At 41.7% G+C, this 22,618-nt stretch overlaps 1 long non-coding RNA gene across 1 annotated transcript; it reads left to right on the forward strand.

The window, feature by feature from the left end:
• The first annotated feature begins 101 nt into the window (after window positions 1-101).
• On the forward strand, window positions 102-21,901 carry LOC117524610. Its single transcript, XR_004564807.1, has 3 exons — window positions 102-113; window positions 1,657-1,671; window positions 21,731-21,901. It is a non-coding gene; the product is annotated as an uncharacterized LOC117524610 (long non-coding RNA).
• The last annotated feature ends 717 nt before the right edge of the window (window positions 21,902-22,618 follow it).

Consider the following 22,618-nt stretch of genomic DNA (forward strand, 5'->3'; position numbering starts at 1 on the left):
CCAATACTTTTGAGTACAGTTGAGAAACACTTCATGGCATGTGTATTTTTAAGTGAAATGCATCCTCTTTGTCTCACTCAGAGAGAAAAATTAAGAGGTTATTTAATCAACAGGTGCCTGCTCATTTAAAAAAATCACTGGAAACACAAGCATATATAAGAAAACCCGAATTAAAGGGAAAATGCCACTTTTAACAACCTGGACCTCATTTCTGGCATAAAATACGGTTGTTTACTCACCAATATAACTTTGGTGTCATTATTAGTCAATGGTTCAAATGACGTGTTCAGTTCAAATCTGGGGCAAAAAATTGTTCTTGTTCTACTGAGGTGGATTAGAGCTTTTTGTGGTACACAGCACCAACTACTGGACAGGGGAACCTAGCAGTCAATGTCACTCACTGATTTCAAAATGCAGCTCTTTTCAACCAGACATGTGGTGCTGTGACATGTCAATCATCTATGTCCAATCAGATTTCTGGGGAGTCCAGTGCAACCCTGGTCGCCGCTCTAGCTCCACCCATGCCAAGAAGTATTCAACATTTGTAATTTTTCTGTAATTATTGTATGGCTTTTGCCTTACAATATAAAGTGCCTTGGGGCAACTGTTTGTTGTGATTTGGCGCTATACAAATAAAATTGTTTTGATTGATTTGATTTGATTTGATTTGGCATTTCCTGTTTCACTGTGAACTCAAAATTTGGCACTTCCTGTTTCAGTGTGAACTTGCCGCTGAGTTCCCGTGAGATTCGATGGGATCTCGTTTGTAAATCTAGGAAGGGTTGATACAGGAAGTGTTTGACATTTGACATTTCCTGTTGTGGACCCAAAATTTGGCACTTCCTGTTGTACCATGCGCGTGCTTCGCACCGCTATGCGGTGCTTCGCTTGTATTAGTTAACAACAGTGAACAATGGATGTTGTGCTGTAATGCACCATGGGAGTTTGGGGTTTTGGGGTTTTAAATGTTATTATTGTGGTTCATTTAGTTTAACAGTGGTGTTAGTGTTATTGATTTATTGTGCTTTTGTAGTTCAGTTGGTTTAGTCAGTTTAGATAAGTATCATGTTACCTTTATGATGAGTGAGAAGTGTAGTGTGTTTGATGTCTTCTGCCACCGTCTCTGTTTGTAGGTGTGTAAAAATAAAAGCAGCTGCTTTGTGGAGAATGCAGAAGAGACAAAAAGCTGCACGTACATGCGTGCATGTGTGCATGCGTATAACTTTGATCACAGACAAACTGGGGAGAGCTGACACTGAACAATGGACATTGATAATTACATTCTGGACTCACACACCACTAACACAAGGGGTGGTAAATCATCTATATATTAAAAATGTGCTTTTATTTAGTAAGTATAATGGAAGTACATAATATCATTGTACAAAAGTAAGTCCCTTCAGCTGCTCCCTTGTTTGCACTCGGGGTCACCACAGGAAATCTGAGGTGGATGTTGAATTGGCACCGGTTTTGCACCAGGTGCCCTTCCTAATGCAACTCCACATAACTTATATTATATTCTTAAGTACATAATATAATTGTAAATACGTTAAAAATACATGGATGACAGAAGAAAGTGAAAACACTTATTTCCATTAGAGCCCAAATAAAAATCAAATGACAGAAGTAATAACAAAATAAAATTATAATGAGAAGAATACTAATAATAGTGTGTATATGATAATGTATTTATAAATTGTTTAAGTTCTTCTTAAGACAGTAAATTAACATTTAAAACATTACATAATTAACAGGAAATAAAGGAGTTGAGTTCTTCTAAAAACTATTGCGGTCTAAGGTTCTAAAAACATTCTGGACTCACATCCTATTCCAACTCGTGCATAATTTATTACCACCCTTGAAAAATGTCAGCAACATATTTTATAAACACTACCCAATCCAGAGCCCATGGATCCCCACAGGCAACATACTAGTATGTTCTAAGTGTAAATAAGCTTCCGTCTTGGCCATTCTGCTATAGATCCTGCATCAAGGAAAAGTTGGCAATGGTGTTTGTTCTTCTGGAAGTTAAATGTTTCTCCACTGATTGATCTGTTTGGCTCCAGCAAGAGTTACATTGCACCAACCAACACTCAACCCCCACCAAAAAAATGATGAAGGCTGTTGTGTTTTCAGAACTTTTTGGTACTGAATAATCCTTTTTTAAAGTCATCTTCCAAAGATTTGTGCCTTGAGACAATGCATTCTGTGGCAGTTCTTTCAAACTCATAGTTTGGATTTTGTTCTTCTACAAATTTAACTAATTATGTGCAATCAGCCTAATTTACGACAAGCAACATGCATGAATGTCAGCAGTTTTTTTGTTTTTTTTGAACAGTGAAGGGTTGTGAACAGTTAGTGAATGTAGTGTGTATCCCTGTGGCTGGTTTGAATGTCTGCGTGGCCAGTTGGGTAACTGTATTTTGTCCATGTAATTGCTTTCATACGTGACTATACTTGTATATGAGGAGATCTGTAAAAGCATTTGTGTGTTTTCCAAATTCTGCTGTTGATCTGCTTTTTCTACCTTTGCTTTTTGTGATGTTAATTGTAGTAAGTTAATGGTCACCACAGGGGGGAAGGGGTACTATTTATAAACTGTCAAAGTTGGTTTATAGGGGCCCAGTCACACGGCACACAGCGATAGCTGAATGAAGGGAAAAAGTCACAAAGTCACAAATCATCAAGAAAAGGTGGATAAACGAGCCTGGACTTCTCCCATCACCGAAAAGCCTGTGAGTCCAAAGCGCATAAAAGAATGAAACAAAGCCAAAACTAACAAAAGAAAAGCAAATGAACGGTGACCTTGATGCTTTTAAACAAAATCCAAATGAAACATTCATGATGACGTGACAGCGGGTATGAGACCGAGCGCAGCCACCCTGTGCTCTGCAGCCAGCCTGAAGGTGTGCACGTTGCAGCCATTTGTACTTGGAAACCACAAACGGATGGAACGTGCATTTATGCACACGTTGTTGTGAAGACAAACCTGTTGTCAAGACAACCAGAACGTGTGTAAATAGTTAAGTAGTTGATAAAACGTTGTTGCCGCTATTGTTCCTGTATGACAATGTTGCACACATGGACGAGTCACGTTCATCTTGTCAGATCTTTAGTTATTGATCCGTTCAGATATCGTCAATGTTCGTGCAAGACGTCGGACTTGGGAGGTTGGACAAAGTTGGATGACAATCAAACTGAACACTGACGGTACGGGAACTACACAAACTATGAGGAACCATCACGATAGAAAGCAAAAGAGAATACAGACGAATTAAAGTTGTCGTCAGGATTCGTCCACATTTTTCAACATTTTGAAAATTCTGACAAAGCGCCAGCTACTGAAACAAAGCCGGACAATGGTTAAATGATGTCTCCGAAAGTCAGCGTAAGTCCAGATTTTTTGTTTCGTTTTGGCTTCGGTGTCCTTCATTAGTGCCGTGTGACCGGGGCTTAAAGGCCATTTTCACAGCTATATTTTATTATTATTACTTGGTCAATAAATGCTAACCCACCTATGGTTTTGAGTTGACCTACTGTATGTGCACAAAGTGAGAGCTTTTGCGTGTATATCAGACCGAGTTCAGCCTGATGGAGGTTCACAGATGAGGAGCTTGTAAATGTATCTATATACTGTACAGCTAACACTGTTTGTTTTAAAAAAAAAAAAGCCTTATAATTTGTTTTTGTTTGTTTTTTGTTTTTTTTTAAGTGCAGCAGCTAAGTACACATCAACATGAGGTTTGTTTAGGGACAGAGCTCCATAATGTGACCGACCCGATGGCTTCTAACCTCTGACCTCTCCAGCTGCTCAAACACAGCACAGCCGTGGAAGTAACCGTGCGCTCCCGCTATGATGGCATAAATTATGAATATTGCTACAATCATATCATTCAATGGTGATGCAAAAGTCAAAATCCAACCAGTTTGGTTGATTTCAGTGGCCCGTGGATGCAAGTGAAGCTTGGTCCATTTTGAGCTCTGTCCTCTGCAGTGTGAGGCTCTGTGTCCTTCTATGCAACTTACCAGGTGTACTGTTAGACCTGTCATGTAGACCGTAATCACTGCCTTTTAGACACTGTGAATTTTTGGTACCCTCTATTTTTGTATATTGTACATTACAAAGGATAATAAATCTTGATGCCAACACAGCACATATGACTGACAGTTTTACATTTGCATCACAGGCATGGATACGTTCAGGGTTTTGCAGAAATATAGGCTTGATATTTGTAGCCAAAACACTTTGATTATTTTTCTTCCATGTTCATTTGATTAATGCGCTTGCTTTCAGCGCAGAAGGTTATCAAGTTGAACACCACCTGTGCCCATTCCCCATGTAATATGGGGTTGGAAGGGCATCTGGCATAAAACCACTGCCAAATCTACAGTGAGGAAAATAAGTATTTCAACACCCTGCCATTTTGCATGTTCTCCCTCTTAGAAATCATGGAGGGGTCTGAAATTTTGAAAATCGCAGGGTGTTCAAATACTTATTTTCCTCACTGTACATGCAGATCCATATCAGGTCTGCTGTGGTGACCCCGAGTGACAAAAATGGAGAAGCTAAGAGTCTAACTGTCTTTATTGCCCACAATGTTTAGAGTGCAGCTTCCTTCAAACTTTTGCAGATGCCCTCAATGCACACATATGAAAAATGCCCTTAACCACTGTTTTCTAACAATATCAATCAATCAATTCAATCAATTTTATTTATATAGCGCCAAATCACAACAAACAGTTGCCCCAAGGCGCTTTATATTGTAAGGCAAGGCCAATTACGTAAAAACCCCAACGGTCAAAACGACCCCCTGTGAGCAAGCACTTGGCGACAGTGGGAAGGAAAAACTCCCTTTTAACAGGAAGAAACCTCCAGCAGAACCAGGCTCAGGGAGGGGCAGTCTTCTGCTGGGACTGGTTGGGGCTGAGGGAGAGAACCAGGAAAAAGACATGCTGTGGAGGGGAGCAGAGATCAGTCACTAATGATTAAATGCAGAGTGGTGCATACAGAGCAAACAGAGAAAGAAACACTCAAAAAGAGGTGAATAAAAATAAACACTAGGTGCATCATGGGAACCCCCCAGCAGTCTAAATCTATAGCAGCATAACTAAGGGATGGTTCAGGGTCACCTGATCCAGCCCTAACTATAAGCTTTAGCACAAAGGAAAGTTTTAAGCCTAATCTTAAAAGTAGAGAGGGTGTCTGTCTCCCTGATCCGAATTGGGAGCTGGTTCCACAGGAGAGGAGCCTGAAAGCTGAAGGCTCTGCCTCCCATTCTACTCTTACAAACCCTAGGAACTACAAGTAAGCCTGCAGTCTGAGAGCGAAGCGGTCTATTGGGATGATATGATACTATGAGGTCCCTAAGATAAGATGGGACCTGATTATTGAAAACCTTATAAGTAAGAAGAAGAATTTTAAATTCTATTCTAGAATTAACAGGAAGCCAATGAAGAGAGGCCAATATTGGTGAGATATGCTCTCTCCTTCTAGTCCCCGTTAGTACTCTAGCTGCAGCATTTTGAATTAACTGAAGGCTTTTCAGGGAACTTTTAGGACAACCTGATAATAATGAATTACAATAGTCCAGCCTAGAGGAAATAAATGCATGAATTAGTTTTTCAGCATCACTCTGAGACAAGACCTTTCTAATTTTAGAGATATTGCGTAAATGCAAAAAAGCAGTCCTACATATTTGTTTAATATGCGCTTTCAATGACATATCCTGATCAAAAATGACTCCAAGATTTCTCACAGTATTACTAGAGGTCAGGGTAATGCCATCCAGAGTAAGGATCTGGTTAGACACCATGTTTCTAAGATTTGTGGGGCCAAGTACAATAACTTCAGTTTTATCTGAATTTAAAAGCAGGAAATTAGAGGTCATCCATGTCTTTATGTCTGAAAGACATTCCTGCAGTTTAACTAATTGGTGTGTGTCCTCTGGCTTCATGGATAGATAAAGCTGGGTATCATCTGCGTAACAATGAAAATTTAAGCAATGCTTTCTAATAACACTACCTAAGGGAAGCATGTATAAAGTGAATAAAATTGGTCTTAGCACAGAACCCTGTGGAACTCCATAATTAACCTTAGTCTGTGAAGAAGACTCCCCATTTACATGAACAAATTGTAATCTATTAGATAAATATGATTCAAACCACTGCAGCACAGTGCCTTTAATACCTATGGCATGCTCTAATCTCTGTAATAAAATTTTATGGTCAACAGTATCAAAAGCCGCACTGAGGTCTAACAGGATAAGCACAGAGATGAGTCCACTGTCTGAGGCCATAAGAAGATCATTTGTAACCTTCACTAATGCTGTTTCTGTCACGCCCGGCGGGTGCCAGGCACCCAAAGTGTTTGGACCCAAAATGCAAACTCTCGGACTACTGGATGTAGAAGTACTCATGGTCTTTAATTCAGGCTCTGGTTCGGTACACAGGTGATCAGTCGGCTGAACAATGCTGAGGGTCCGGGCAGCTCCGTCTGCCTAGCGACCGTTGTGTGTGCTGAGGCTTTCCCGGACGAGATTACTGGTGGTGATGAGCATAACTCCGAAGGTTCTACTGGCAGCAGCGCGGACAGTGACTGTCCAGAGGAACAGGTGGATTTGGCTGCCATCTCGGAAGCAGGTGTCGGTGGAGTTGGCACGGGCACTCGGACTGACCTGGGAATCGGGATTGGGGCCACCAGGAGTGGGCGCGCTGAAGTGTTTGCGCCCACGACGAGTGGTTCAGCTGGATCCGGATTACTGGGCATTACTTTATTCTGTCGTGGAGCAGGTATGGGAGGAGTCTGGAGAGGGACCGACCTCAGTGGCTGTATTTCTGGACCAGGAGACATGAGGTAAGTGGCTGGCTTCAGTGTTGCATCGTACCAGGGTGGAACGAGGGCGGCGTCTGAGAGCGTTATGATGTGCGGCTCCTCACAACAGGTGGAAGTGAGCTCGGCCTCAAGCAAAAAGCCCATGGGGTCCTGAATACAGGGAGGGATCCAACCCTGCTCAAACTGCAATTTAATGTTCTTAAGCTCTGGAAAATTGTTTACCAGCTCTGGTTCGGCTGAAAAGATCAGATCAAGAGCTGAGAAAATTCGCTGTTGGTTCTGCTGACTCTGGCAGTCCTGATATTCGAAAAATAAGTCTTGAATCCTGAATAGTGTATTAGCCGTGTCCTGCAGTGCCTGACCTTCAGCCTCTGATGATGTGTCGTCATCAATGTCCTCCCACTCTGAGTTGCTGTCAGTGAGTTGGAGGCTGAATGCCAGATGGTCTTCAGGTTGTCCGATCCAGGCGGGGAGTTTTTCCACGGCAAAAAATTTGTCAAGATTCTCCAGGTCTGGGAAAAAAATCATACAGCCAAGAATTTGCCTCAACACGATCCAGGGCTTGGTTGAGATAAGCAGACCTCTTCTTTGGTGTGAAACAGGCTCTAAAGCAGTCCAAACAGAATTCTATTTCAGAAAAAATGTACTTGATTAAGGCAAGGTCGTTGGCTGTGGCAACCAGTGTGGAGTTCGCTGGGTCCATTTTCTGGCTCGTTTGTAATGTCACACCCGGCGGGTGCCAGGCACACGAAGTGTTTGGACCCAAAATGCAAACTCTCGGACTACTGGATGTAGAAGTACTCATGGTCTTTAATTCAGGCTCTGGTTCGGTACACAGGTGATCAGTCGGCGAGGCAGAAGCACAAACAGGGTCAGGCAAAAACGCAGTCATGGGCAAGCAGGGTTCAAAGGCACGAGCAGACACAGACATCATGGGCAAGGCAAAACACGCAGTCAAAAAACACAAAGCAGGATCTGGATACACGGCAAAAACAGGACTAGACAAAGCGCTGGTGAGTGTACAAAGACAACAAACGAACAAGGGTGTGGTGGCTGGGTGGAGATTAAATAAGACAGGAGTTAACTAGGTGCATGTGAGGAACAATGAAGAAGGGGGCGTGGCTAGTGAACAGAGATAGGCATGAGACAAGATAGTGAAGGCAGGAAGACAGAGTGGGGTGATGAAACAAAGATGTGTGAGCAGGTGCAAGAGCGGGAGTGAGTGAAAGAAGACAAAGCAGAAAGAGTTAAAGTGAGAGAAAAACATGACAGGTGCAGGATGTGAAGTGAACATAAATAACTGGGCGTGAGACATGTTAAGTGAACATAAATAACTGGGTGTGAGACAAGGACATGAAAGCAGGTGCAGGATGTGAAGTGGGAACAAGAGGCAAAAACAAAACTGATTCATATTTCCCTGAACAGGAATCAGACATGAACAAGAGACTAGACTAAACATGAACTTGCGAGACAGACTTAATCAAGACAGAAAAGCAGACCGGAGATAAACTAGATAAAACTGCTCAGAGAATAATAAGAAATTAAACACCATGACAGAACTAATACTGAAACAGGCAGACATAAACTCTAAGTAGAAAAGAAACAAAACCAGACAAAGTGCAAACAGAAATGAGAACAGCATACGAGGTCTATTAGATAATAAACCGACCGTTTTATTTATTTTTTTAACTATATGGATTTGAATGACGTGCGATCACACCAATCATGCTTGAACCCTCGTGCGCATGCGTGAGTTTTTTCACGCGTGTCGGTGACATCATTTCCCTGTGGGCAGGCCTTGAGTGAGTTGTTTTCCCGCCCTCTCGGCTGAATTCATTTGTTTCACACGCGGCTCGAGACGGTGCGCGTTACTTCATCAAAATTTTTTCTGGACCTGTGAGGAATATCCGAGTGGACACTATTCGAGAAATTAAGCTGGTTTTCGGTGAAAAGTTTAACGGCTGATGAGAGATTATGGGGTGTTTCTGTCGGTGTAAGGACTTCCCACGGAGCGGGGCGTCGTGCAGCGCTTCCAGGCGCCGTCGTCGGCCTGTTTCGACCTGAAAACATCCTAATTTAAGGCTTAATTCACCCAGGACGTCGTGAGAGAACAGAGAAGATTCAGAAGAGGCCGGCATGAGGACTTTATGCGGACATTCCACTGTTTAAGGACATTTTTTAATGAAAGACGTGCGCGCAAATTCGCCGAGTCGTTTCCGTGACGACTCGGCAAATCTGTGTGCGCCGCGACAGGAAAAACACCTCCGTGTTGAAAACCATTTGTAAAATTCAGGCGGCTTTTGATGGCTTTCAACAAGTGAGTAACTGAGAAACTGTTTAACAGCTTGGGCATTTTCCAACTTGCCCGTTAAGGTTTCCAACGGAGGTGTTTTTCCTGTCGCGACCCCCCGCGGTCGGGTCCGGCCCGACATGCGACTCTGCCCGCACGTTCTTTCATTACAAAATGTCCCTTAACAATGGAATGTCCGAATAAACTCCTCATGCCGACTTCTTCTGAAAGTTCTCTGTTCTCTGACGACTTACTGGGTCAACAGAGCCTGAAATGTGGAAGTTTTCAACTTGAAATGGCGAGACGCTGCCGCCTCGAAGCGCAGATCGCCGTCAGGCGCCGTGGGCCGTCTTACGGCGACACTACCAGACCAAAATCTCTCATCAGCCGTTAAAATTTTTACCGAAAACCAGCTGAATTTATCGAATGGTGTCCACTCAGTTGTGCCTTACAGTTTTTGAAAAAATTTTTATCAAACAAAGCAGCAGTCTCTGAGCCATTCCTAAACAATGAAAAAACGACGAGAGGGTGGGCGACTCCTCACTCAAAGACTGCCCACAGGCGAATGACGTAACCGACAGGCGTGAAAAAACTCTCGCATGCCCACGAGGGTTCAAGCATATGATTCAAATCCATATGGTTTTTGAAAAAAATAATAAGGTCGGATACTTTTCTAAAAGACCTCGTAAATGAGCAAATGATAACTAAATGATCAACTATGAAAATACAGATTAATAGAAAGGAATTGAGACATGATCTGAATATAAATGTAACAAGGAAAGTGACAAAGCAAAATTAGAACGTAGAATAAACACATGATGAAAGTAACAAAAACAGAACTGAGAATAACCATATGATGAAAATAATATGACTAGTGAATAGTGACAAGAAAAACTTGACAGAATAAATCATGATGAAAATAAATAGTAATAAATCAAAGCTGCAGCAGACGGGAAACCATGAAAAGAGGAAAATCAAGGGCTTAGCGCCCTGACCGGGCCCAGTCCCTGACAGTTTCTGTACTATGACGAATTCTGAAACCTGACTGAAACTCTTCAAATAGACCATTCCTCTGCAGATGATCAGTTAGCTGTTTACAACTACCCTTTCAAGAATTTTGGAGAGAAAAGGAAGGTTGGAGATTGGCCTATAATTAGCTAAGATAGCTGGGTCAAGTGATGGCTTTTTAAGTTATGGTTTAATTACTGCCACCTTAAAAGCCTGTGGTACATAGCCAACTAATAAAGATAGATTGATCATATTTAAGATCGAAGCATTAACTAATGGTAGGGCTTCCTTGAGCAGCCTGGTAGGAATGGGTTCTATTAGACATGTTGATAGTTTGGAGGAAGTAACTAATGAAAATAACTCAGACAGAACACTCGGAGAGAAAGAGTCTAGCCAAATACCGGCATCACCAGCATTACTGAGGGCAGCCGAACATAAAGATATGTCTTTGGGATGGTTCTGAATAATTTTTTCTCTAATAGTTAAAATTTTATTTGCAAAGAAAGTCATGAAGTCATTACTAGTTAAAGTTAAAGGAATACTCGGCTCAATAGAGCTCTGACTCTTTGTCAGCCTGGCTACAGTGCTGAAAAGAAACCTGGGGTTGTTCTTATTTTCTTCAATTAGTGATGAATAGTAAGATGTCCTAGCTTTATGGAGGGCTTTTTTATAGAGCAACAGGCTACATTTTTTCAATTTTTTCCATTTTCCAGACTAAATTAATATCTTCTAAATTAGTGAGATGCCATTTCCTCTCCAGCTTACGGGTTATCTGCTTTAAGCTGCGAGTTTGTGGGTTAGACCACGGAGTCAAGCATTTCTGATTTAAGGGTCTCTTTTTCAGAGGAGCTACAGCATCCACAGTTGAGCTCAATGAGGATGTAAAGCTATTGACGAGATAATCTATCTCACAAAGTTTATGTAGCTACTCTGCACTGTGTTGGTATATGGCATTGAAGAACATAACAAAGAAGGAATCATATCCTTAAACCTAGCTACAGCGCTTTCAGAAAGACTTCTACTGTAATGAAACTTATTCCCCACTGCTGGGTAGTCCATTAAAGTAAATGTAAATGTTATTAAGAAATGATCAGACAACAGGGGGTTTTCAGGGAATACTGTTAAGTCTTCAATTTCTATGCCATATGTCAGAACAAGATCTAAAGTGCGGTTAAAATGGTGGGTGGGCTCATTTACATTTTGAGCGAAGCCATTTGAGTCTAATAATAGATTAAATGCAGTGTTGAGGCTGTCATTCTCAGCATCTATGTGGATGTTAAAATCACCCACTATAATTACTTTATCTGAGCTAAGCACTAAGTCAGACAAATGGTCTGAAAATTCACAGAGAAACTCACAGTAACGACCAGGTGGACGATAGATAATAACAAATAAAACCGGTTTTTGAGACTTCCAATTTGGATGGACAAGACTAAGAGTCAAGCTTTCAAATGAATTAAAGCTCTGTCTGGGTCTTTGATTAATTAATAAGCTGGAGTGGAAGATTGCTGCTAATCCTCCTCCTCAACCCGTGCTTCGAGCATTCTGACAGTTAGTGTGACTTGGGGGTGTTGACTCATTTAAACTAACATAATCATCCTGCTGTAACCAGGTTTCTGTAAGGCAGAATAAATCAATATGTTGATCAATTATTATAACATTTACTAACAGGGACTTAGAAGAGAGAGACCTAATGTTTAATAGACCACATTTAACTGTTTTAGTCTGTGGTGCAGTTGAAGGTGCTATATTATTTTTTCTATTTGAATTTTTATGCTTAAATAGATTTTTGCTGGTTATTGGTGGTCTTGAATGCGCTTGGTTTCAGTTCAGAAAGCTCCGGGTTCAAATCCCACCCCTGCCACATTTCTGCGGCACAGCGGTGTTTTGCTGTATCTGTTAATTTTGGCTCTCTGTTGGGACTGTTTACACAGAGACTGCTACCTGCTGCTTTGGACTTTGAACTAATAGTCTTTTTCAAGACTTTTTTACCTTTTTATTTTTTTTTTTTTTTTTTACTTTTTACTTGACTCTACTGGTGGTCGGCTCTCACTGCGGTATTGTATCACTTCTTGTTCCGGAGCACAGCGGTGTTTTTCTGTATCTGTTAGCTGTTTGATCTGCGCAGTTAGATTGATCTAGTTATCTAGATTACGATTTGTTTCCCAGTGTAATCTTTACGTGCCTTAACTAAAGCACTCCTTCTGCTGAATCACCTCTAAATTATTTACACATTATTCGCTTTGCGTGTTTTTAGGAATCCGCTAGCTTAGCGTAGCTACTAGCTCTTAGCCGATTTAGCATGGCGGCTTCTCCTGTCTCTCCCGCACTTTTCTGCTCTGGGTGTGAAATGTTTAGTTATTCCTCGGCCTCCTTTAGCAGTAATGGTACTTGTAATAAGTGTAGCTTATTCGTAGCTTTGGAGGCCAGGCTGGGCGAATTGGAGACTCGGCTCCGCACCGTGGAAAATTCTACAGCTAGCAAGGCCCCTGTAGTCGGTGCGGACCAAGGTAGCTTAGCCGCCGTTAGTTCCCCCCTGGCAGATCCCGAGCAGCCGGGAAAGCAGGCCGACTGGGTGACTGTGAGGAGGAAGCGTAGCCCTAAACAGAAGCCCCGTGTACACCGCCAACCCGTTCACATCTTTAACCGTTTTTCCCCACTCGACGATACACCCGCCGAGGATCAAACTCTGGTTATTGGCGACTCTGTTTTGAGAAATGTGAAGTTAGCGACACCAGCAACCATAGTCAATTGTCTTCCGGGGGCCAGAGCAGGCGACATTGAAGGAAATTTGAAACTGCTGGCTAAGGCTAAGCGTAAATTTGGTAAGATTGTAATTCACGTCGGCAGTAATGACACCCGGTTACGCCAATCGGAGGTCACTAAAATTAACATTGAATCGGTGTGTAACTTTGCAAAAACAATGTCGGACTCTGTAGTTTTCTCTGGGCCCCTCCCCAATCAGACCGGGAGTGACATGTTTAGCCGCATGTTCTCCTTGAATTGCTGGCTGTCTGAGTGGTGTCCAAAAAATGAGGTGGGCTTCATAGATAATTGGCAAAGCTTCTGGGGAAAACCTGGTCTTGTTAGGAGAGACGGCAGCCATCCCACTTTGGATGGAGCAGCTCTCATTTCTAGAAATCTGGCCAATTTTCTAAATCCTCCAAACCGTGACTATCCAGGGTTGGGACCAGGAAGCAGAGTTGTAGTCTTACACACCTCTCTGCAGCTTCTCTCCCCCTGCCATCCCCTCATTACCCCATCCCCGTAGAGACGGTGCCTGCTCCAGACTACCAATAACCAGCAAAAATCTATTTAAGCATAAAAATTCAAAAGAAAAAATAATATAGCACCTTCAACTGCACCACAGACTAAAACAGTTAAATGTGGTCTATTAAACATTAGGTCTCTCTCTTCTAAGTCCCTGTTGGTAAATGATATAATAATTGATCAACATATTGATTTATTCTGCCTAACAGAAACCTGGTTACAGCAGGATGAATATGTTAGTTTAAATGAGTCAACACCCCCGAGTCACACTAACTGTCAGAATGCTCGTAGCACGGGCCGGGGTGGAGGATTAGCAGCAATCTTCCATTCCAGCTTATTAATTAATCCAAAACCCAGACAGAGCTTTAATTCATTTGAAAGCTTGTCTCTTAGTCTTGTCCATCCAAATTGGAAGTCCCAAAAACCAGTTTTATTTGTTATTATCTATCGTCCACCTGGTCGTTACTGTGAGTTTCTCTGTGAATTTCAGACCTTTTGTCTGACTTAGTGCTTAGCTCAGATAAGATAATTATAGTGGGCGATTTTAACATCCACACAGATGCTGAGAATGACAGCCTCAACACTGCATTTAATCTATTATTAGACTCTATTGGCTTTGCTCAAAAAGTAAATGAGTCCACCCACCACTTTAATCATATCTTAGATCTTGTTCTGACTTATGGTATGGAAATAGAAGACTTAACAGTATTCCCTGATAACTCCCTTCTGTCTGATCATTTCTTAATAACATTTACATTTACTCTGATGGACTACCCAGCAGTGGGAATAAGTTTCATTACACTAGAAGTCTTTCAGAAAGCGCTGTAACTAGGTTTAAGGATATGATTCCTTCTTTATGTTCTCTAATGCCATATACCAACACAGTGCAGAGTAGCTACCTAAACTCTGTAAGGGAGATAGAGTATCTCGTCAATAGTTTTACATCCTCATTGAAGACAACTTTGGATGCTGTAGCTCCTCTGAAAAAGAGAGCTTTAAATCAGAAGTGTCTGACTCCGTGGTATAACTCACAAACTCGTAGCTTAAAGCAGATAACCCGTAAGTTGGAGAGGAAATGGCGTCTCACTAATTTAGAAGATCTTCACTTAGCCTGGAAAAAGAGTCTGTTGCTCTATAAAAAAGCCCTTCGTAAAGCTAGGACATCTTTCTACTCATCACTAATTGAAGAAAATAAGAACAACCCCAGGTTTCTTTTCAGCACTGTAGCCAGGCTGACAAAGAGTCAGAGCTCTATTGAGCTGAGTATTCCATTAACTTTAACTAGTAATGACTTCATGACTTTCTTTGCTAACAAAATTTTAACTATTAGAGAAAAAATTACTCATAACCATCCCAAAGACGTATCGTTATCTTTGGCTGCTTTCAGTGATGCCGGTATTTGGTTAGACTCTTTCTCTCCGATTGTTCTGTCTGAGTTATTCTCATTAGTTACTTCATCCAAACCATCAACATGTTTATTAGACCCCATTCCTACCAGGCTGCTCAAGGAAGCCCTACCATTATTTAATGCTTCGATCTTAAATATGATCAATCTATCTTTGTTAGTTGGCTATGTACCACAGGCTTTTAAGGTGGCAGTAATTAAACCATTACTTAAAAAGCCATCACTTGACCCAGCTATCTTAGCTAATTATAGGCCAATCTCCAACCTTCCTTTTCTCTCAAAAATTCTTGAAAGGGTAGTTGTAAAACAGCTAACTGATCATCTGCAGAGGAATGGTCTATTTGAAGAGTTTCAGTCAGGTTTTAGAATTCATCATAGTACAGAAACAGCATTAGTGAAGGTTACAAATGATCTTCTTATGGCCTCGGACAGTGGACTCATCTCTGTGCTTGTTCTGTTAGATCTCAGTGCTGCTTTTGATACTGTTGACCATAAAATTTTATTACAGAGATTAGAGCATGCCATAGGTATTAAAGGCACTGCGCTGCGGTGGTTTGAATCATATTTGTCTAATAGATTACAATTTGTTCATGTAAATGGGGAATCTTCTTCACAGACTAAAGTTAATTATGGAGTTCCACAAGGTTCTGTGCTAGGACCAATTTTATTCACTTTATACATGCTTCCCTTAGGCAGTATTATTAGACGGTATTGCTTAAATTTTCATTGTTACGCAGATGATACCCAGCTTTATCTATCCATGAAGCCAGAGGACACACACCAATTAGCTAAACTGCAGGATTGTCTTACAGACATAAAGACATGGATGACCTCTAATTTCCTGCTTTTAAACTCAGATAAAACTGAAGTTATTGTACTTGGCCCCACAAATCTTAGAAACATGGTGTCTAACCAGATCCTTACTCTGGATGGCATTACCCTGACCTCTAGTAATACTGTGAGAAATCTTGGAGTCATTTTTGATCAGGATATGTCATTCAAAGTGCATATTAAACAAATATGTAGGACTGCTTTTTTGCATTTACGCAATATCTCTAAAATCAGAAAGGTCTTGTCTCAGAGTGATGCTGAAAAACTAATTCATGCATTTATTTCCTCTAGGCTGGACTATTGTAATTCATTATTATCAGGTTGTCCTAAAAGTTCCCTAAAAAGCCTTCAGTTAATTCAAAATGCTGCAGCTAGAGTACTGACGGGGACTAGAAGGAGAGAGCATATCTCACCCATATTGGCCTCTCTTCATTGGCTTCCTGTTAATTCTAGAATAGAATTTAAAATTCTTCTTCTTACTTATAAGGTTTTGAATAATCAGGTCCCATCTTATCTTAGGGACCTCGTAGTACCATATTACCCCAATAGAGCGCTTCGCTCTCAGACTGCAGGCTTACTTGTAGTTCCTAGGGTTTGTAAGAGTAGAATGGGAGGCAGAGCCTTCAGCTTTCAGGCTCCTCTCCTGTGGAACCAGCTCCCAATTCAGATCAGGGAGACAGACACCCTCTCTACTTTTAAGATTAGGCTTAAACTTTCCTTTTTGCTAAAGCTTATAGTTAGGGCTGGATCAGGTGACCCTGAACCATCCCTTAGTTATGCTGCTATAGACGTAGACTGCTGGGGGGTTCCCATGATGCACTGTTTCTTTTTCTTTTTGCTCTGTATGCACCACTCTGCATTTAATCATTAGTGATCGATCTCTGCTCCCCTCCACAGCATGTCTTTTTCCTGGTTCTCTCCCTCAGCCCCAACCAGTCCCAGCAGAAGACTGCCCCTCCCTGAGCCTGGTTCTGCTGGAGGTTTCTTCCTGTTAAAAGGGAGTTTTTCCTTCCCACTGTAGCCAAGTGCTTGCTCACAGGGGGTCGTTTTGACCGTTGGGGTTTTACATAATTATTGTATGGCCTTGCCTTACAATATAAAGCGCCTTGGGGCAACTGTTTGTTGTGATTTGGCGCTATATAAAAAAAAATTGATTGATTGATTGATAGGAGCAGGCATCGTCTCTACAGGGATGGGGTATTGGGGGAATGGCAGGGGGAGAGAAGCTGCAGAGAGGCATGTAAGGCTACAACTCTGCTTCCTGGTCCCAACCCTGGATAGTCACGATTTGGAGGATTTAAGAAAATTGGCCAGATTTCTAGAGATGAGAGCTGCTCCATCCAAAGTGGGATGGATGCCGTCTCTCCTAACAAGACCAGGTTTTCCCCAGAAACTTTGCCAATTATCTATGAAGCCCACCTCATTTTTTGGACACCACTCAGACAGCCAGCAATTCAAGGAGAACATGCGGCTAAACATGTCACTCGTGGTCCGATTGGGGAGAGGCCCAGAGAAAACTACAGAGTCCGACATTGTTTTTGCGAAGTTACACACCGATTCAATATTAATTTTAGTTACCTCCGATTGATGTAACCGGGTATTATTACTGCTGACGTGAATTACAATCTTACCAAATTTACGCTTAGCCTTAGTCAGCAGTTTCAAATTTCCTTCAGTGTCGCCTGCTCTGGCCCCCGGAAGACATTTGACTATGGTTGCTGGTGTTGCTAACTTCACATTTATCAAAACAGAGTCGCCAATAACCAGAGTTTGATCCTCGACGGGTGAGTCGCCGAGTGGGGAAAAACAGTTAGAGATGTGAACGGGTTGGTGGTGTACAGGGGGCTTCTGTTTAGAACTATGCTTCTTCCTCACAGTCACCCAGCCGGCCTGCTTTCCCGGCTGCTTGGGATCTGCTGGGGGACAGTTAACGGCGGCTAAGCTACCTTGGTCCGCACCAACTACAGTGGCCTGGCTAGCTGTAGGATTTTCCAAGGTGTGGAGCCGAGTCTCCAATTCGCCCAGCCTGGCCTCCAAAGCTATGAACAAGCTACACTTATTACAAGTACCATTACTGCTAAAGGAGGGCGAGGAATAACTAAACATTTCACACCCAGCGCAGAAAAGTGCGGGAGAGACAGGTGAAGCCGCCATGCTAAACTGGCTAAGAGTTAATAGCTGTGCTAAGCTAGCGGATTCCTAAAAACACACAAAGTGAATAATGTGTGAATAATTTAGAGGTGATTCAGCAGAGAGAGTGCTTTAATTAAGGCATGTGAAGATTACACTGTGAAATAAATCGTTATCTGGTTATCAAGATCAATCTAACTACGTAGATTCAACAGCTAACAGATACAGCAAAACACCGCTGTGCTCCAGAACAGGAAGTGATACATTACCGCAGTGAGAGCCAACCACCAGTAGAGGCCAATAATGCTGAATTTATGTGGAAATGATTATTGGACAAAAGCTTCAGATATCTATCAGCTGAGATAGATGATGACTGGAGTGCAGTTTTAAGCAGAAACAATGTGATAATCCATGAACCACGGCTAATGACACATGCACAGTGAAGGCAGGGTGCACCAATTTTTAGGGGGGACCTTTCAATATGTGACACCGGCATGGGAGGCGGATGCTCTAACCAGAAGGCCAAAACCCAGGCTCTGGCCTTGTGGCTGTTGGGCAGTGAGGTTTACTGACACCTAATGCACAGTGACCCATGCTGGCCTCCATCACATTACCAGCCTGAGAACAGCAATGGACAAGGTGTTCAAGCGAATTAAATGTATCTCCCCTGTTAGGTGATAAACTAAAAGCAGTATTATAGATTACAGCAACACCTCAGCCTAGTTTATACCTCATCACATTGCCACAACCTTTGTAAAAAAAAACCCCAAGAGGACCAAGTTAGAAGTACAACTTATTAGGAACCCAGTACGTACAGCAAAGGGTTCAGTGTGTTCTCCAGGGACTTTGAACATGTTGACAGTATGTGCGGTGAGGATGCGGGCAAATCAGGATGTAGTAAGTAATAAATAAGGATGTATTAACTCTGTGGAGTCGAATGACGCACCTCTGCATCAAAAGTCACATGACCTAATTAAGTGGATGTAACACTCAATCTGCTGCACTCTGAGTCTCCCTTTGATTGTGTGTTAAATGTGCAGTCTTCAACCTTTATACCACTTTTTAAATTTTGTTAAGAGGCCTAGTATAACTTAACTTATGAGTATTTTTTACGCTATGCAATTTCATGAATATCATTTTTCCTGTGCGTTTATGTACATACCCACAGCAAAAAGGATCATTTCCTTCTCTGCTGTATCAGCAACAGCAGTGGGAAGAAACATGACTCCTTCTTTTTCACAACGCACAAGCTAACCAATGAGAAGTCACTAACCTCACGTGTGTTTGAACACAGCCCACCGAACCCATGTGGTTTTGCTTGTGGGTGCACGTTTCGCGCATGACATACACAAACAAAGTTTCTTTTCTTCCTTCTCCAACTTCTGCCCATAGCAACACAATAAAAAAAATACAAAACAAAACATGAATTTGTCTTTATCACTGGTGGAAAATAAACTACATAAGCCAATAACAATAATCCCCAAGCCATGTAATTTGGTTGCTGAGGGTAGGAATATTGTGGGTGTTTCAGCGAGGAGAGAGAAAAGCAGACAGCGATTAGAGTTTTGGTATTTGAGAGATTTGAGAAATATTTGGCGTGTTTGAAGGGTGTATTATTTTGGTGGAGTATTTAGAGTGTGTGGTTAGTGTGGTGGTGATTTTTTTTTTTTTTTTTGTAAAAATGAGGTATCTTATGAATGATGAGCAAGTGCTTCAGTTATTTTTTGAATTGGAGCAAGATGGAGGGCGCAGTGCATTGTCAGAGTCTGAACCAGACAGTGAGGATTCTGATGATGAAGGAGATGATCCCTCTTTTGTTCTGGACGAGCAACCAGAGCAGGTGGATGCACAGCAGAGCCATGCCCCAGCGCTGACTGCTGGAACACGGAAGAGGATGCAGACACTTTTCCAGCAGTAAGCAGATTTGAGCCACGGAGAACACCAGGAATTCCAGGTGAATCGTTTTCTGCCCAATGTCCAACATACCTTTTTTCTTTCTTTCTTTCTTTTTTTTTTTGCAACTGACACAGAACAATTTGCACCAACACAAATAAAATTGATATAAAAACAAGGCATTGGGGAAAAAATACAACTGGACAGACATTGAAATGGAAGATCTGCACAATATTTTAGGGCTTTTTATATATATGTCATTGATGTCACAGCCAAGTCTCCAGGACTACTGGAAACAAAATCGTATTTTCTCTGCGATACATATTTTGGAACATCCACCTGAGTGATCCAGATGAGGATGTAGAAAAATGATAGAAAAAAGGGAACAGCAGGACATGACAAACTGTTTGGAGTCAAGCCTCTTTATGATGACATCCTCAGTGCCTGCCAGCCTTAGTACCACCCGAGGATGGAGCTGGCAGTGGATAAAAGGATGGTGGTGATGAAGGCAAAAACTGGAATGACACAATATTTGAAGGACAAGCCAACAAAATGGGGCATGAAACTTTTTGTGTTGGCTGATACAAACAATGGCTACACACTCACGTTTACCATATACACTGGCAAGACTGACCACAAGTGAGCACGGGCTGTCATACGAGACCTAGTACCATTCTCGCTTGGTACTGGGTACCACATTTACATGGACAATTTTTATACAAGTCCCAAACTGTTCATGGAGTTGGCCAAGATGAAGTTTGGAACATGTGGCACATACAGGGAGAACAGACAAGGATGCCCCAGAGGGAGGTCAAATGCTCTCACAAAAAAAAATGTGCAAGAGGATCTGTGAGCTGGATCAGAGAGGAGCCTCTGGTGTTCGTAAAGTGGATGGACACACGGGAGGTGTCTGTGTGCTCCACCATCCAGCATGTATTTTCGGGTGAGATGGTGCAGAGAAGGGTCAAGGATGAGTGGTGGATGGAGAAAGACATTCCCTGTCCTACCCCAGTTTTGGCCTATAATAAAAACACGGGTGGAGTCAACCTTTCAATATTACTCCACCCATTGAAAAACTATGCAGTGGTACAGGACTGTGTTGCTGCACTTCCTTGACATTGCAACCACAAATGCATTTATCTTGCACCATGAGATCAGCAGCGTCAAGTAAGTGCCACCCATAACACACAAAGATTTCAAGGTGGAGCTGGTGTGTCAACTCTGTGGCAGACAGGTGTCCCCCAGAATCACGTTTTTGTGCCCATTATGACAGGCTCAGATCCTCACCAAAAAGTCACTAAAGGCAGACTGAGATGCCAACGCTGCCTTCAGGTGGATAACAAGAAGAGTGACACACTGTGGAAGTGTCAGGCCTGCAATGTGCCCCTCTGTATTGTGTTGGATTTTTTTTTTTTTTTTCAGTGGCACAAATAATTTGTGTTGCATATTATTTTGACATTTGATTGTTTTGTAAATCGTTTAGCATTTCTTGCACAACATTTATACATATGGTTTTGAAATTTACAATTTATATGTACATTTGTTATGTAAATGGGTTAACATTAGCATTTCCTGCACTATATTTGTACATATGTTTTTGAAATTTAACATTTATATTTACATTTTGAACCCCGCCTCGTGCTCTGTGACTGCTGGGACAGACTCAGCCCCCCATAACCCTTGACTGGACTAAGCGGTCGAAGGTGTGTGTGTGTGTGTGTGTGTGTGTGTGTGTGTGTGTGTGTGTGTGTGTGTGTGTGTGTGTGTGTGTGTGTGTGTGTGTGTGTGTGTGTGTGTGTGTGTATATTATACAAATGGTTCGTTAAACAGGTTTGTGTTGTTAACAGTCAAAAAAAATTCTACTCAGATTTTCTGTTTTTGTGTAATTTTAGGTTATCTGTGTTAATACAGTGTGTCACAGTGAAAGAAAAACTGTAGGTTGTGCTGAAAAAAGAAACCAAACAAGTAAAAACTTTTTAAAGGTATAAACGTAAAACCAACAATAGTCAAAAATGGACCATTATACCCTGGACTCCAGAGCCCATATGCATGAAGCAGCCCAACCTCCTAGTGACATTATTCTAAGAAAAATCTTAGAATTTCTCAAATTCTTAGACATTTCTTAGAATTTTCCCTGAGTAAGATGAAAGTTCTCCGCAAAGTACCTTAGGCCTTAAGAGAGCACCTAAGGTGCCAAACTGGTAAGAGTAGGGAGGAGGACTTTTAAGAAGCATAAGAGTGTCTTAAGCAGACAAGCTGTGGGAAAAGACAGAGAGGAAGCAGAGATATTCTCCATATGTAGGATGAAAGTGAGTCAGTAACACGCTACCAGCTTGATCTACGTAATTATTTATGTTAATTTACTGTCTTAAATCAAATCAATTTTATTTATATAGCGCCAAATCACAACAAACAGTTGCTCCAAGGCGCTTTATATTGTAAGGCAAAAGCCATACAATAATTACAGAAAAACCCCAATGGTCAAAACGACCCCCTGTGAGCAAGCACTTGGCGACAGTGAGAAGGAATGTATTAATAATGTATTTATAAATTGTTTATGTTCTTGTTATCATATACACACATTCATATTATCATTATTTTTATTATTATTATCAGTGTTATTGATATTTTATTATTACTTCTATTCGATGGAGCAACAGACTGACAGATGGACAGATGGATGGACAGAAAAATTGGTTCATGTATAGATGGACTGACTTTTGTCATGGAAGTGAAAGCAAATCAAGACTCAGTAACTTTGACAAAAATATACCTTGAGTTTGAATGCAGGGGTGGTGGCCAAGTGTTAATGCACTTGGTTTCAGTGCAGCAGGATCCCGGTTCAAATCCCACCCCGCTACATTTCTCCATGTAGCGTGCTGTTGCGTCAGGAAGGGCATCCGGCATAAAGCTTGTGCCAATTCAACATGCAGATCCACCTCGTATTTGCTGTGGTGAC

Source organism: Thalassophryne amazonica, chromosome 14 (genome assembly GCF_902500255.1).
Source record: "Thalassophryne amazonica chromosome 14, fThaAma1.1, whole genome shotgun sequence".
NCBI lineage: Eukaryota > Metazoa > Chordata > Actinopteri > Batrachoidiformes > Batrachoididae > Thalassophryne > Thalassophryne amazonica.